At 54.3% G+C, this 17,321-nt stretch overlaps 1 protein-coding gene across 3 annotated transcripts in view; it reads right to left on the reverse strand.

Moving 5' to 3' along the window:
• Positions 1–17,321, reverse strand: part of Lingo1 (leucine rich repeat and Ig domain containing 1) — a 170,883-nt gene that overhangs the window by 104,120 nt on the left and 49,442 nt on the right. For 2 of the 3 annotated variants that reach the window (XM_048793815.1, XM_048793816.1), the window contains exon 2: positions 13,547–13,589. The gene's annotated coding sequence lies outside the window, so the exon portion shown is untranslated. Of the gene's footprint in view, positions 1–13,546; positions 13,590–17,321 lie in introns of those variants that run through there. The other variant, XM_048793818.1, reaches the window with a different exon arrangement.

Genomic DNA, 17,321 nt, shown 5'->3' on the forward strand with positions numbered 1-17,321 from the left:
CTCCCGGGCGCGGCGCGGCGTTGGGATATTTTTCCCGGTTGTATTTTTAGATGGACTACTTTCTCTCCCCTCCCCCTGCCTCAGTAGGAGGAAGAACACAGAAATAGCCTCCTGTGCGTGTCGGCGCCGGCTATATATAGTGGGCACCAACCCGGTCACCCCGGGCGTCTCCCACTCGCCGCCCCTGGAGCAGGAGCTGAAGAGCCGGGGAGGCCCTGCCCATCCTCCACCTGCCACGGGGTCGGCTCGGCTCCTCGGGCCCCCTCGGGCCCCCAGCACGCGCCCCCCCTGCATGTACGTGGCCGATGCCTCCCTGCACCGACCGGGTCACAGAGACCTTGGGGAGGGCCCTGGGCCATCCCAACGCCTGGTCCAGGGAGGGTGGGCAGCGAGGTGGGCAAGGAGGCAGCTTCCAAGGATCAATGGATGGGAAGGTGCTTGGCCACCATCGGCTGGTCCCTGGACCTGGACCTCCCCGGGTCTCGGTGCACTCTGACCCTTTGACTTTAGGGGAAGGCATCGATCCCATTAAGCATGTTCCCACAAGTGCATCTGAGTCCCAGTTGTTCAGGTGGGAAAACTGAGCTGGAACTGGCCTCATGTCACCAACCAGTCTGTGGTGTAGCCACTTGCTAGTTTTGCTCTCCCATCTCTGAGCTTGGTTTCCTCATCTCTAGGATGAGGTTAAGGTCAGTGCCTACTTCCTGGGCTGTTGTGAGGATGAGATGAGGTGAGCACATGATGTCCCTAATGGTGGCCTCCATGACTAGGAAGACAGCTACAAGCTCTCAAAGCCATAGGGCCCTGGCCAGAGCCGGGACTCCAGCTTCATGGTAGGGGGCTGGCCCCTACCCTCACAACCAGGTCACTCACACGCAACCCTTGTGGTATCAGGGGTTTCTTCCTGATGGCCATGGATCCTGTCACTGCCCACCCCAGGACACCATAAGATGAAGGCCTGGCGCCTCCCTTGCCTCCCTGCTGGTCACACTGGCTATGGGGGAGTATCTGAGCAGAAGGACTTAAACCCCAGACCAACCTCTCTAGGGGGTGGGGCTCCCCCCTCAGTGTCCAAAGCTGGTTTGGATCTTGCCAGACCAGGAGATCTGATGAGCTCCACCAGCTTCCCACACCAGGACCTGAGAGGACAAAGCCCTGGGTGGGGAAATCAGTCATGTGACCTTGGGAGGATCAGTCTCCCCATCTGACTGACTCCCCACAGGGGAATTTAAGTCCATTATCTTGTTTAACCCTCACAACACTCCATGAGAAGGGACCCATGGTCATCTTACAGATGGAGAAACTGAGGCTAGCCTGGGTCATTTGGAAAGTGACAGAGAGAGCCTGTTAACCCCCTGGCTTCGTGGACAGCCCACTCTCCATCAAAGGCGGAGCCTGTGTCTGCCAGAACTGGGAGAGCCAGGACAGGAGCTGGAGGGTAGACTCCTGAGTTGAAGGACTGGCTTGAAAAATTCCTGAACAGTTCCAGTGTCTTGGGAGCGCTGGTCTGAGTGGACTCCAGCCTCAGTATATGTGAGCCTCGCTGACCCTCCTCCTGCACCCCTCCGCTGGCCCTTGAGTTTTGGAGATGAAGTGCATAACTTCATTTTTCCATCTGAAGTTCCATATAGTTATGGTCTGAGGTGGTTTTAGCCCAGAGTTCCCCTCAGCTGAGCACAAGGTGAGAACCATCTCTGGTTGACAAATGTGGCATTCTGCCCCCATCTGACTTGCTGAAAGTGCAGGGCAAGAAGAAGCCAGAGCCCAAAGTGCCCCCTTAGGCCTTCCTCCCACAGACCAGTGTCCATGTTCAGGAGGGCTGTTGTCCACTGCACAAGTCCTGCTGAACCTCTGTCACAGAGCTCATGACCCCACTCAGAGGCCCCCACAGCAGTGACAATGGGCAGGGAGGAAGCCTGGCTCCCTGAAGTGTGGACTGTCTGCCCAGTCCTGCCTGACGTGGGGAAAAGGAAGGACTCGGGGCCAGAGCAACAGCCATCACCCAGGAGGAAGGGACCCAGATATGCAGACACCATGCAAGAAAGACTGAGCCTGTGCTGGCAGCTGCTGTTTGGTTTCTGAGTTTCCATATGCAAAAGAACGAAGTTGGCCTCTTACCTCACACCACCAGACAACTCCACATGGGTGAGAGGCCGAAACCTAAGACCCGAAACCACAAAACTCCCAGAAGAAAACGGGGAGAAGATTCATGATAGGATCGGGCAATGATGTCTTGAATATGACACCAAAAGTAAAAACAGAAAAATGGGGTTAAATCAGACTTAAAAACCTCTGGCTCAGCAAAGGAAACAACCAACAGGGTGAAAAGGGAACCCATGGAATGGAAGAATATATTCAGAATGTATCTGAAAGGGGTTAATGTAAAGAATATATAAAGAGGGGCTCAGAGGTAGAGCACCTGTCTAGCATGTGTGAGACCCTGGGTACGATCCTCAGCACCACATAGGAATAAATAAATAAATAAACTACAACTAAAAAAAAATGAAAAAAAAAGAATATATAAAGAACTCCTAGCCAGGGTTGTGGCTCAGTGGTAGAGCGCTTGCCTAGCACATGTGAGGCCCTGGGTTCGATCCCTGGCACCACATAAAAAAATAAATAAATAAGCAAATAGAATAAAGGCATTGTGTCCATCTACAACTAAAAAATATATATATATATTGAAAAAAAAAAGAACTCCTACAACTTGCCAGGCATGGTGGCACATGCTTGTCATCCCAGCAGCTTGGGAGGCTGAGGCAGGAGGATTGTAAATTCAAAGCCAGCCTCAGCAACTTAGTGAGGCCCTAAGCAACTCAGGGAGATCCTGTCTCTAAATAAAATACAAAAGGGGCCAGGGATGTGGCTCAATGGTTAAGTGTCTCTGGGTTTAATCCATGGTAGCAAAAGAAAGAAAGAAAATATAAAACTTACAACTCAACCAAAATATCCCGAAGTCTGAAAGCAATCTTTGGATGACAACAGAATAGCACTTTTTTCCAAAGAAGATAAACAAATGGCCAAAAAACACATGAAAAGATGCTCGAAACTCCTAGTCATCAGGGAAATGCACATAAAAACCACAATAAAATATCACCTCACACACATTAAGATGATCACTATTAAAAAAAAATAGTAAGTGTTGGGGCTGGGATTGTGGCTCCACAATCTAGAGCACTCGCCTAGCATGTGTGAGGCACTGGGTTCAATTCTCAGCACCACATGAAAAAATAAATAAAGTAAAGGTATTGTGTCCATCTATAGCTAAAGTATGTGTGTTTGTGTGTGTGTGTGTATATATATATTAAAAAATAGCCAGTGTTGATGAAGACATGGAGGAATTTGAAGCCTTGCACACTGCTGGTGGGAATGCAAAGAGGTGTAGCCACTAGGAAAAACAGGATGAAGGTTCCTCAAAAACTGAAAATAGAATCGACATGTGATCTAGCAATCCCACTTCTGGGTATATAGCCAAAGAATGGAAAACAAGATATCAAAGAGATATTTCCATACCCACATTCACTGCAGTATTATTCACGATGGCCAAGAGGTGGAAGCAACCCGAAAGTCTATCAACAGATGAACAGATTAACAAATAGGTATACACAAATAATGAAATGTTATTTGGCCTTAGAAACAAAGGAAGGGGCTGGGGTTGTGGCTCAGTGGTAGAGCGCTTGCCTAGCACGTATGAGGAGGCACTGGGTTCGATTCCCAGTGCCACATATAAAACAAGTGAACGAGACAAAGGTCCATCAACAATTAAAGAAAAATATTTTTTAAAAAAAAGGAAATACTGCCACATGCCACAACATGGATGAACCTTGGAGACATTATGCTAAGTGAAATAAGCCAGTCACACAAAGGACAAATATCCACGATTCTACTTCAGTGAGGAATCCCAGGTGGTGAGTCTTAGAAACAGAGACTTGAAGGGAGGTTGCCAGGGGCCAGAGACGGGTAAGCAGGCAGTGGCTGTCCGGTAGGTAGAGGTTCACTCAGCAAGGTGAAAAAGTTCTAGAGAGCTACTGAACAATAAAGTGCCCGCAGTTGACACTGCTGTCCTGTGCACCTAAAATTGATAAGATGGGAAATTTTATGTCATGTGTTTCTGAGCACAATAATAAAAAAAAAAAAAATGATCTTCATCCCTGTCCTATAGGAAACCAGCTCTCAGAGATGTGAAATAACTTCCCCAAAGTCACACAGCTGGTAGGTATCGGCCATTTAGTCTAGCTTCAGAGGCCATTGCACATATCTTTGAGGGAATGTCCAGAGCTAACACATGGGCACTTAACATGGGCTTTTAGAGAAGGCAAGTCTTCTGTAACTTTTTTTTTTTGCTGGGGGTGGGGGATGCGGGGATACTGGGGATTGAACTCAGGGGCACTCGACCACAGAGCCACATCCCCAGCCCTATTTTGTATTTTATTAAGAAACAGGGTCTCACTGAGTTGCTTAGCGCCTTGAGCTGTTGCTGAGGCTGGCTTTGAACTCACGATCTCACGATCCTCCTGCCTCAGCCTCCCTAGCTGCAAGGATTACAGCCGTGCACCACCGTGCCCAGCTAAATCTTATGTATCTTAAAAGGGGGCTTTGCATCCAACAAAGGGGCTGTCCCTGGAAGGTCCTCCTCAGGGAGGACCCCACCTCAGGGCTGTGCTTTCCTCAGTCATGCCTCTGACTGCCTGCCTAATGTTGATGGCCCGGCTGCCTCTTAGTCCCTCTTGGCCTGGTAGTGACAGGTTCTGCCCGGGCCTCTCCCACTGCCCCAGCAGTGTGACCATTCCTCAGCCTGTGAGAAGCCATCCATCACGCCGGGCCCTGTGACTGGCAGGTAGGCTGCCCCGGGGCCTGCAGAGTCCTGGCCCCAGAGCCCACCCAGTTCCCCACCAGGCTGGAGACCAAAGCCTCGCCTTGGCCACAGGTCCACCCCAAGAAGAGCTTGCCGCAGCCCTGGCCATCTCACCCCTGCCCCTCCCCCCTGCCTCCAGGGAGGGGCCTGGGGGTGGCTCCAGCTCCAGCTTTGGGATTCAGGGAGCACATGGAACCTTTCCTTTTCCACTCCCTCCCAGCCATGTGACCTTGACAGGCTCCATTATCTCTGGGTCCCTGCCCCTGGTGGGTGTCACACTACCCCCAGCTAGCCTTTGGGAGAAGCCAGTGAGGCCAATGCTTGGAATGTTCTGGAGCTGTCCTCAGTGGGGGGTCCCTGCCTTTTCTAGTGAAGCCAGGCTGCCTGGGTTCAAGTCCCCACTCTGCCTCCTCCTGCTGTGACTCTGGGCAAGTTGTTTAGCCTCCCTGTGCTTCAGTTGCTTCGCTAAAAACAACTTCTGTGTTGTGGTGAGGATTAAATAAATAAATATCTGCAAAGTGCTCAGAACAGCACCTGGCACACAGCGGGCACCGTGGAAGACTGAGCAGTTATTACCGTCAGTAAGTCACTGCTGTCCTATGTCACAGGGCTGTTTCGAGGTCTGGATTCAGCCAAGTATAAGTAAGACATCCTGAAAGCAGGAAAAAAGGCCCACCGTCCATTCTCCTTGCCCCTCCCCCATCCCTAAAAGGCTTACTGCGCCCCCCCCCCCTCCCCGGCCCCCCATCAGCTCCTCCAAGAGCCCGGGAGGCCCTGAAAGGGAGGCAGGGAAGACTCCACCCTCCCTTTGGGGGCTCAGAGGCCGTGGGGAGGTGAGACTGGATCGCTCAGATCGACCAGGCCCTGCAGTGTTGGAGAGGCTGCATGGGTGCTTCAGGGGCCCAGGAGGCTCAGAACCAAGAGCCCAGAAGCCAGGCACAGGGAGCTGGAGCCAGTGCCCAGGCAAAGAGGAGGCACTGAGGGTTCTTGAGGAGGGGAGCAGGGTAGGCAGAGAAGGCGTCAGGCCCAGCCCTGCAAATATGCAAGCCCAGCTGGACAGAGGCCAGAGCTGGGGGGCTGGGGAGTCGGGGTCGGGGAACAAGCACCAGGGGCCGTGGCCCATTGCCTGCCCCACACCTTCTAGGCAGATGTTTGCCCTGCGCCCCAGGATCATCCTGTGCGGGGAAAGGGTCTTCCTCCTGGAGCACGTCGGAGCCGTGACTAGAGCAGGCCTCCGACCGCCATCCTCCAGACTCGGAGCTGCCACCGACTGCAGGTGGTGGGCAGATGCAGCCCTCGCCCCAGCTCTTTCAGATCTCGACAGCACCCCAAGTCTCCTTCCATCTCTGGAGGCCAGACAAGCCTGGGTTCAAGCCTGGCTCTGCAGCCTCCCACCCATGTGGCCCTGTCACCCTCCCTGAGTTCTGGTTTCCTCATCCACACAGAGTGCTGTTAAGAAGGAAGCAGGCGGGGTGCCATGGGGCACATCTGTCATCTCAGCAGCTCGGGAGGCTGAGGCAGGAGGATCGAAAGTTCAAGGCCAGCCTCAACAATTCAGTGAGGCCCTAAGCAACTTAGCAAGACCCTGTCTCAAAAAATAAAAAATAAAAATGGGTTGGGGATGTGGCTGAGTGGCTAAGCATCCTGGGTTCAGCCTCAGGCACCAAAAAAAGAAAAAGAAGGAAGCAGATGCCTTAGGTCATCTCCACACAGTTGGTACTCAGAATGGACTGCTGCGCCTCAGTTTCCCCTGCTGCAAAATGAAAGGGCTGAAAGAGATGGTCCCTCAAGGGCCTTCCACCCCAGACCATGCCTCCACGGCAGGCCCAGCCTGCACTGAGGATGGGGGGTCCCAGCAGGATCAGACCCCAGCTCGCGTGCCTGCCCAGCCACTGCTCGACAAGACCTGCCTCCCCCGGAGCCCAGGTGCCAACTGTGAATGACCAGGTGGCAGTATGACTTGCAGGGTTCCTGATCACCTCCAACCAAGGACTCCAGGTTCTCTGTGAACCTCTGGTCTCCCTGGGCCAGGCTGCCAGGGGAGGGTGATCACAAAGGCAGGGGCTGGCAGTGGCCTCCCATGTTGCTTCCTACTCCTCAGGGACCCTGAGTTGCTTAGCTCCTGTGAACAGTATGACTCTCATGACTCCTATTTCCCTTTTCCTTCTGACTACCAGGAAGCACAGGGCCAAATATTCAGCCCAACATGTGACCCTACGTGTCCATGTTCAAATGTTCCCCAAGCCTGTTCTATCACGTTCTATTCTTGACCGCCATGGATTATGTCTTAGTATCTCTCATCTGCTTGGACCCCTTTCCATGATGGCCTAAGGCGGGTAGAAGACAAAACCATATCAACATTTAAAACAGCAACCCCATCCCTGGAAACTTGAGGGCCCAAGGCTGGGGGCAGGAGTGTCCGGTAGATGGGGGGAAGCTGGCAGGCTGCAGCCCGGTCCCTCTTGGCTCTGGTGTCAAGTTGCACATGGGAGCCGGGAGAGTCCCTGCTCTCATCTGAGAACACCCTACAGTCTGCTAACGACACTGATGACTTTGACTAGAATTTATGAAGTGCCCGTTTCAGGGCAGCCGTGGCTCCTAGCACTCTCTGTGAATACGTCACTAATGCTTGCTTGGTGTGATCGTGCCCCCCTCACACACACACACCAAAGTTCACATGTGGGAAACTTAGTCCCCAGTGCAACAATGTTGAGAGGTGGGGACTTTAAGAACTGATTCGTCATGAGGCCCTGCCTTGTGAATGGGTGCAGGCCGCCATCCCGGGGTGGGTTTGTGATCACAGGTGTGGGCTCATTTTCTAAAGAGTAAGTTTGCAATAAAAGCAAGTTCAGGCTCCCCACCGCCCTTCTCTCGCACGTGTGCACACGCACGCAGTCTTGTCCTCCTGCCTTCCACAGTGACACGACACTGCAAAAGGCCCTCCCCAGATGTGCCCCTCCTCCTCGGACTTTCCAATCTCCAAACTGTAAAATGTAAATTCCTTTTCTTTACAGATTAGCCAGGCTCTGGCATTCTGTTGTAGTGTCACCAGATGAACTAAGACACGCAGAGAGTCGCTCTAACAAACCCCTGGAAATGTGCAAGAGGCTTCAGAACCGCTACTGGGCAGAGGCCGGCGCCTTTGGAGGAGCAGCCAGAAAAAGCGGGTATCGCTAAAAATGGAGAAGGAAGGGAGGTTCTGGTGGGGACTCGGAAGAGGAAGAGAGCTCCGGGGAGAGCGTGAAACGTCTTCAAGATTGCTCAAGTGGTCAGGACCAGAGAGCGGGCAGAAACGTGGCTGCTAAAAGCCACTGGGGCGAGATCTCCGAGGAACGGGAGGAGCAAGGCCCTGGAAACCGGAGGAAAGGCCACCCCAGTCCTACAGCGGCAAAGGGCCTGCCGGAACCGTGTGCGTGTCCTAGACTTTGTGGAAGGCCAGACGTAAGGACAGTGAACGAGGCTATCTGGGCAGCAAAGCACTCAACGTGCCGCCTGGCTTCCTGAGGCTGGAAAACGCAAGAAGAGCGAGGTGATTAAAGGGGAAGCAAAATTTAAAAAAAAATCTTCAGCCTGGAATGTAAAGATGAAAAAGCACGTCTGGGAGAGAGCGCTCAGGGTGTGGCCAGGCGCCTGTTTGCGGGAGAGAGAATGTTATGGATGGAAGGTTCTATTCTTCAAGACAAAGGGAGAACCACCCAGAGGCCTTCAGGAGATGGAGGAGGCCAGCCAGGACCTGCAGGGCCATGATTCCAGAATGACACCTGCAGGACCTCAGCATGCTGCCCTGCACCGCCTCGGGCCTCTGATCCCCAAATTCTAGCACAGAACCCTTCACTGTCCCACTGTGGCTCCAGTGGGTCCGGGTGGTACGGGCCATAAACTTTGGCAGCGTCTGCAGGCGTGCAGCATGCCAAAGCTGAGGCCCCCGGTGGCCTGCACCTAGATTTCAAAGGGTGCTGCAGACAGCCTGTAAGTCCAGTCACACGAGTGGAGCCACCCCCGAGAAACCCCCATCAGGGGAATGCCTCCTGGGGCTATGGGGGTGGGGCAGCCTCTGAGACCCCAGAACTGTAGGACTACCAGTGTGCAACCCCAGCCTGGGGAGGCTGCAGGCAGGAGGCTCCAACCTGGGATGGCTGCTGCGGGGACTGAGCCCAGCAATGCCATCGGGGCAGGGATGCTTGTGGCCTTGAGTTCCCAACTCCTGCCCCAGCATGTCCCGTATAGGGGACACAGAGCCAGAAGAGATTGTTCAGACTTCATGTTGGGCTGGGTACAGTGGCGCACGCACGTAATCCCAGCGGCTCTGGAGGCTGAGGCAGGAGGATCCAGAGTTCAAAACCAGCCTCAGCAAAAGTGAAGTGCTAAGCAACTCAGCGAGACAGGAAAATGCAAAATAGGGCTGGGGATGTGGCTCAGTGGTCGAGTGCCCCGAGTTCAATCCCTGGTACCCCTCCCCACAAAAAAAAAAAAAAGGACTTATTGTCGGCTGGGGTTGTGGCTCAGTGATGGAGCACTAACCTAGCACGTGTGAGGCCCTGGGTTCCATCCTTAGCACCACATAAAAATAAATAAGTAAAATAAAGGCCTATGAGGGAGACAGCCCGGTCCTTGCCCTGGTGAGGGTACAGAGGCTGACCCTGCCTCTGTGTACAGCCGCGTGGGCAGCCATCTATAACTTAAAAAAAAAAAAAAAGACTTAATGTCAGTTCCAATGTTGCCTTTGGACTTACTTGAGACCAGTCCCCTCTTCCGTCTTGCCTGTCTCTCCCCTTTGGCCTGGAAACCTCTCCTACACCTGACCCGTGGTGGCATTTTGGAAGGAGATGACCTGTGGATTCCCAGGCCCCAGCGGAAGGAGATTTGCCTCAAAGTGAATCGTGCTTTCAGTCTCACGGGCACCTGGCGTAGACGGGACTCTGGACTTGGCACTTTGGAGTTGGTGCTGGAACAAGTTAAAACTTCAGGTCTGTTGGGATGGAATGGGCAGATCTGCATGTGAGAGGACGTGAACTGTGGGAATCGGGGAGTGTGCCCAGGGTTCCTGTGCTGGAAACTCAAGCCCCAGGGCAACGGTGCTGAGAGCTGGGACCTTAAGAGGTGAGCGTTCCTGATATTGCAGGAGTGGGTCACTAATACCAGATGCCAGTTCCTTGATCTTTGGCCTCCCGCCTCCAGAACTGTTAAGAAGTAGATTTATTTCCTTTATATACTACCTAGTCTCTGATATTCTGTTAAAACACTACTAAGTGCACTAAGAAAACCCCTTAACGGCCCCGAGAGGCGGGTTCTACTATTGTTCTCTCTTCACATAAGGGGAAACTGAGGCAGGGTGCTTACACACAGCTGGGAAGTTCTGAACAGCTACTCATACTGCCCTGGGGATTCGGGCACTTGAAAGGACATCTCACTGGGAAGCAGGGCCCCATGACACCCCAGGCCTAGGAGGGAGACAGCCCGGTCCCTGCCCTGGCGAGGGTATAGAGGCTGACCCTGCCTCCGTGTCCAGCCTGGCACTGGCCCTTCCCTTCCCTCCTGCCGCATGGGCAGGCATCAGGCCTGAGATGGGGTAGGACCCACTGACTCCCCAAGCAGCAATGGTGGTGGGCCTCGAGGGGCCGTCCTGAGACTGTGCAAAACCAGAGCTGGGCCCCAGCAGGCCAGGTCAGAATCCTGCCCACCAACTGTGTTGCTGTGTGATCTTGGGCAGGTCATTCCACCCTCCTGACTCCGTATCCTCCACTGCAGATGAAGAGAACAGAAGGACCACTTACCGTGCCTGATGTACAGTGTCTTAGTCACTAATCATTTTTATCATCCTAGAGTAACTAGGCCACCCCTGGGTGCCACTTCTTCCTGGCAGGTATGTGGGGGTAAGTGGGGCTGGGGAGACCCAGAGAGGCATGTATGGAGAACAGGCTGGGCCTAGTTCTGCTGTGGAACTGCCTTGGATGTCCATGTGGGAGAGGGCAGAGGGCAGTGGAGTCTCTCTCTGGGCTGAGCTAACTGAGGTGAAAACCAACAAAACAAAGAAGCATTTGAAGCAGACACATTCTGAGCTTTTAAGGCTAAAAATGTAGGGTGCTGGCCGAACACTCACTCTATTGCTCCATTCCCAGTTTAGAATTTAGGATAATGCAATGGAATATTACTCAGCCATAAATAAGAATGAAATGATGGCATTCGCTGACAAAGGATGGAGCTGGAGACTATCATGCTAAGTGATTAGGCCAATCCCCAAAAACCAAAGGCCAAATGTTCTCTTTGATATGCAGATAATAATTCACAATGCAGGGAAGAATAGAAGTTCACTGGATTAGACAAAGGGGAATGAAGGGAAGGGAGGGGTTTGGGAATGGGAAAGACAGTAGAATGAGTCCGACATAACTCCCCTGTGTTCATATATGAAGACACGACAAGGTTAACTCCACATCATATACCACCACAAGAATGGGATCCGAATCAGAATATATTGTACTCATGTATGCATAATACGTCAAAATACAATCTACTGTCAGGTGTATCAAAGAGAATAAATATAAACAGAGGTGGGGGTTGGCTCTGGCTCGGGTCAGCATCCCAGGCCCACAAAGGAAACCAAGCCAGTAACCTCAGGCAGCGGTGATGGGGGCAGTGAGTGCTTAGGAAACCCACTCACCCAGCCCAGGCCCTCCCCAGAACTCCTGGGCTGGGCCAGGTGGACCCGGCCCCGCTTCCAGAGCATCCCTCACACTTTTGTTCCCTCAGACAGACGTCCACCCCTCGATACCCACAAGTGGCCTCACCTAAGGCAACGCATCCCATTAAAGCTGACCACAGCCCACTCCTGGCCTCGACTGCAGAGGGAGCCCACAGGCCCTGAGGTGACCTGAGCTCCTTCCTGGTGCTGCCCTCTGACAGACATCGATGTGATCACGGCTCCCACCCGGGTCCCCGGCCCCCAGCACACACACACACACACACACACACACACGAGCTCTGACCCAGCACTCAGGCTGCTTCTATTCCAGAGGCTTCTTGGGGCCGTCCCACAAGTCATAACTAACCCAACGCGCTCGACACAGTATCCAGGAGGCACTGGTCACCACGGCCACCACGGTCAGCCCCGCAGACCTGAACCTGCCCCTTCCTCTCTCCACCCTTGAATGTTGCGTCCATCTGTCTATGGGATCCCCCATGCCCGCTCCCCCTCCTGCCTGCCTCTAGTCCCCCCCATGTGTGCCACCCCTGGGACAAGGGCCTGCAACTTGTCCTCACTGAACTAAGTGGGGCGAGGCCCACTCAGCCACCCAAGGAACGGCTGCCGAGGGCGGTTCCTGTGGAGTGGCTTTTCAGAGGACGCTCTGAACACGGGGCACTGGAAGGGCCTCAAAGTGTAGAAGTAAGACAAGTAGGTTGTGTCCCAGGAGGGAGAAATGTACCCCCAGAGAGGGACCGCAGGAGACCAGGCCAAGTGGTCCCCCTCATAGTTCCGCTGACTGTGGCCTCCTGGTACCTCCACTGACCTAAGGTCGCCTCCAGCTCCCACCCTCACACCAGGGCTCCTGGTGGCCTGGTCAGAGGACGTGGAGGCCTCTAACCGTGTCCCTCCCTCAGGAGGTCCAACCTGCAGCACAGGGGAGGGGGTGGGTAGATGGCGGAACTAGCGTGGGACCCAGGTTAAACCCTACTTTACCACCAGGTATGTCCCCACCTGCAGCCTCAGTTTCCCCACCTCTACGAAGGGGACACACTACCTGGATGGGGACCCCTGAACTGGCTCTCTGCCCTAGAATGACAGAAAGGCTGCAGCTGACTCCAGCTACCCAGGGCTGCACGTGTCCCTCTGTCCCCAGGGTCCTCCAGACTCCTCCCCAGGTTCTGATGCTAAGGAACTGATAGGTGCTTTACAATTATTGAGCACCGCTGTGTACTTGGTCTTCTACATATAGCACCATGCCCAGGAGGATGCACCGAAGAGCCCCCCTTGACAGATGACAAAATTTGAGGGGAAAGGTCACACAGACAGGGGTGAAGCCAAAGCTAACTCAGGATCTCAGGTACCCCTGCCTGCAGGATGGAGGCAGAGGATGGGGCCCCTCCCCCTGCTCCCCATCTGCTGTGCAGGCTCCGGGGGGCCAGCCATCTCCACCTCACAGGGCCCGGCTCCCTCCTCTCCTTGGAGGCCAGGCCGACTCCGCACACTTAAAACCAGAAGCCCTCGCAGGACTCACCCCTGTGCGAAGTCCCCTTGGAACCACCCTCAGAGGAGACCCTCGAAGCTTGGGGGAGCGAAACTGGACAGAGGATGGTGTGTCTGCCCAGAGACCTGCGGGGGTCTGCCTTGACCCCCTGCCAGACACAGGAACCACAGCCCCCAAATGCTTATTCATCTCAGAGTACAAGAGCCTCAAGGCCATGGCCAACCATCCCCCCAAAAATCATGGCCTCAAAGGACGCCCTGGCCTGCCCCCCACAGGTAGGCCCAGCTCGCCTGGACATGGCTGTGCTCTCTCCTTGTTGAGGGGCCTCACTTCTGCCTGGTACCTGGGCCAGGTACCCACAAGCAGCTGTTTCAAACAGCCCCCCAACACCCCAAACCCTGACCCTCTCTGACCAGGGGCCATCTTCCTCTCCTCCCACCAGAGCTGATCCCCAAACCTCACCCCTTCTTCTCCACGACTCAGTGGCCTCTTCTCCATGGCTACTCACCTCCTCCAGCAGCTCAGGGCTCAGGGGCTCTTCAGTGGGACACCTGCAGGGAGACAGCGGGGAAGAGGTGAGAGGACAGACTGGGGTCTGCTGACCATCCTGTCACCAATCCCATTCAGTCTGGGCTCCCTGGGACAGATGGAGCAGAAGACCTGGACCCTGCCCCCCGAGGGCCCCTGGGCAGCCCAAAGATGCCAGACTCATGCCAGAGTCAGGATGGCACTTTCTATCGAGTCAGCACAAGGACCACAGGTGGCTGGGACCTGAGGGTCTCCCTGCAGCAGCCCAGGGCCCCACATGGGCCTTGAGGTCACACCAATCAGACCAGGGACCAGCATACCCCACCCCCAGGCCTGCCCACAGCAGAAAACACAGTTCCCTGGCCCCTGGGCCCAAGGGCTGGACGTCAAATCCTCCCTCCTGGGACCAATGTGGCTCATGGTCCCGAGGAGCCCAAAAGAGCCAGCAGAGGAAGCCCCCAGCCCCTCTGCTCCACCTCTGCCTGGTCACTTGCCCTGGTCCAGTCTCAGCTCTGTCACAGGTTCACCCTCACTGTGCCTTGATTTCCCCATCGGTACCAGCAGGTCCATCAGAGCAGGCAGGAGGCCCGGGCAAACACAGCTTACCCTGCAAGCCAGGGCTTCTGATTGGCAAGTCCAGGGTGGAGCCCGAGAATCTGCAGTTCCAGCAAGCTCCCAGGTGACCCTGCTGCCACCAACTGGAATCACACTTTAAGAACCACTGGCTTTGGCCTGGGATTGTAGCTCAGTGGTAGAGCACTGGACTAGCATGTGTGGGGCCCTGTATCCCATCCTCAGTACCAAAAAAACCCCTCTGACCTTGAAGGTGTATCCAGCCTACAGAGTGCACAGCCCACGCCCTCAAGGAGTTTGCAGGTAACTGGGGACAAAAACACACACACACAAAGGTTCATGCGCACACATCTGATTCAAAGTAGTCACAGCAAGAAACATGGCGTCCAAACAATAAGGAGACCTGACAGATGCACAGCAGGTTGATGCAGTTGGGCGAGGATTCCAAGAGGAGGTGAAGACTTAAATTATCATTTCACATATTACTGACTTAATATGTATGTCCAATTACATGAAACTGTTCTTTTCAAAAAAGAAAAAAAAAATCTTCTGGTACTGGGGATTGAACCCAGGGGCACTTAACCACTGAGCCACATCCCCAGTCCTTTTGATTTTTTATTTGGAGACAGGGTCTTGCTAAATTGCTGAGGCTAGCCTCAAACATGCAATCCTCCTGCCTCAGCCTCCCAAGTTGCTGGGATTCCAGGAGTACACCACTGTGCCTGGCTAGTGTTCTTTTTTTGAAAGCTTCAAATACAGAGGTCTGTAGAGTCAACACTGTCCAGGGGCACAGACTGCTTCCCTCTGGTTTGAAACCTCATTGCACATTGGTATAGAGAAGTGCACACACAAAGTGGGTACGGACAGCTTCCATGCTGGTGTGTAACTGAGCTCCTCGCTTAGCAATGATTCCGAGACCTCCCCGTGTCTATACAGAGCTACAATCATTGCTTGTACTCACTGAGCACCCACTATGTGTGGGCTACTAGGTTAAGCACTTTATCTATTAACCCATCTGAACATCAGAACAAACCCCTAAGACAGGTAAAGGCCGTTTTGAACCTAGTTTTGTAGAGGAGACAATGGACCAGCTGTGGTGTTAGTCAATGGCGGGGCCTGGGCTTGGTCCCAAGCAGTAGAGCTCCAGTGTCTCCTCCCAACAGAGCCACAGGTGAGCCTGCATGATGCCACACTAAGCTCCTCTGCGTGGGGGACGGGGGGCACCCTCACCTGCTTACCAAGGCCTCCAAGGAGGAGTACTCAGATGTTCCCCATCTTTTATTTCAAGCATTGCTGGAAAAATAATCTTGTCACTTGGTGAACATGTGCAAATATTTCTCTGGGTGCATTCCTAAAGGATAGGGCAAAGAGCTACACATGTAAAAATGTTGGTACTCGCTGCTGAAATGCCTTCCAAAAACATCTGTACTGAGGGGCTATTGTCTGTTTCCCCATGAGAGCTTCCACGTAGGAACAGCACCCATTTACTGAGCACCTATTATGCAGCAGATCCAGTAACATCTATGTCATTATCTCCATATTCCAGAAGAGAAAACAGGCTCAGAGAGGTTAAATTACTTGCCAAGGTCACAGTGCATTACAATGTGCCGCAATATCATGAACACAGAAGGAGGACGGGAGGGAGGGAGGGAGAGACATTCCTTGACCCCACATGTCCTCCCATTTTCCATTCCCCTTTAATAGCAAAACTCAAAATCTGTGTCTACTGCACGGCACAGTGACACACACTTGTAATCTCAGTGACATGGGAGGCTGAGGCAGGAGGATGGAAAGTTCAAGGCCAGCCTCAGCAACTTAGTGAGGCCCCTGTTCAAAATAAAAAATAAAAAGGGGGGGGGATGCGGCTCAGTGGTTCAATCCCCTATACTAAAAAATACCTGTCTCCAGTGTCTAGTCCCTCCCCTCCCATCCTCCCTCACTGCCTGTCCAGCTGGGCATCTGTCCTCGCCGCCCCGCCAGGAGCTCTTATCAAGATCCCCAGAAACGTCGGTTCTGCTCCTCCAAGGGTCATTCTCCGTGCCCCCGCTCCCCGAGCTCTCGGAAGCAGCTGGCATGGCTGATTGCCTCCTCCACGGGGGACACTTATCTCTGGACTCCCAGGACTCATTCTCCTGCTGGTCCTCCCACACCTTTCTCCGCTCTGACCCAAGCTCCCTCCAAACAGCCGGTGCCCAGGGCTCCCGGGCTCTCCTCTCTTTCCTGTCCACACCGTCCCTTGGCTGGTCTCAGTGGCCCGTGGCTTTAAATCCCAGTTACGTCCCCAGCTCATGGACAGCAGCCTGGGCTCCCTCCCAAGTGCCAGCTCGGGTTTCTAGAGGCCTATCTGTCACCTCCACTGGCTCCTCTCACTGACCCGTCCAACACAGAACTCTGTTTTTATTCTCCAAACTACATCTCCCTCGGCAGACTCCCTCCCTCATCGCACACCCAGGCCATCCACCAGGCTGTCAGCCCCAGCCCCAGACGTCCCCAGCCTGGGCACCCCTCCCCCGCCGCACTCCGCCCGCACCAGATCATCTCCGCTGTCCAGCCCCGCTCCGCCTCACTCGGGGCCCACACTCGAGGAGCAGTGAGATGATGGTACAAATCAGGGCCTGTCACTCCCGGGCCATGAGCAAGCTCCCTGCAGACCTGTGAGGCCCACCCCAGCCCCAGAGCGGCTCCCGCACCGGTCACCTCCCGCCCTGGCCAGTGGCCTCCCACCCTAGCCAGCCTCAGGGACTCTGCTGTCAGAATGTTTGGGCCCCTAAGTCAAATGCCCCATGGGCCCCACTGTCCCCGCTTTCCACAGTATGCACCCCCCCCCGACATTATCCCGACTCGTCTGTGCGCTCTCGGTCCCTGTCCGTCGCCTCATCTTAACCAGGACCCATCAGGCAGGAGGGCCCATGTCCATCCTGTCCCCTTCTGGATTGGCCTCTGTGCTGTGTGCGGTGCTGGATGCGCAGTGGATGCTCAAGAAGCATTTGCTGAGTGGATGGATAGAATGATGGACAGACAGACGGATGGACAAGTGGACAGGGCCAGTTCCACCCCGCTCCGAAGCCTGTGCTCCTACCCCCTGAAGAAAGAAGCTGCCTGCCCTGCGGAACCGAGGAGCTGGAGGGCACAGGCTGGGAGGGACAGGCTGACCGGGTGGCCGCAGCAGTGAGGGCACAAGG

Source organism: Marmota marmota, unplaced genomic scaffold (genome assembly GCF_001458135.2).
Source record: "Marmota marmota marmota unplaced genomic scaffold, marMar, whole genome shotgun sequence".
Taxonomy (NCBI): Eukaryota; Metazoa; Chordata; class Mammalia; order Rodentia; family Sciuridae; genus Marmota; species Marmota marmota.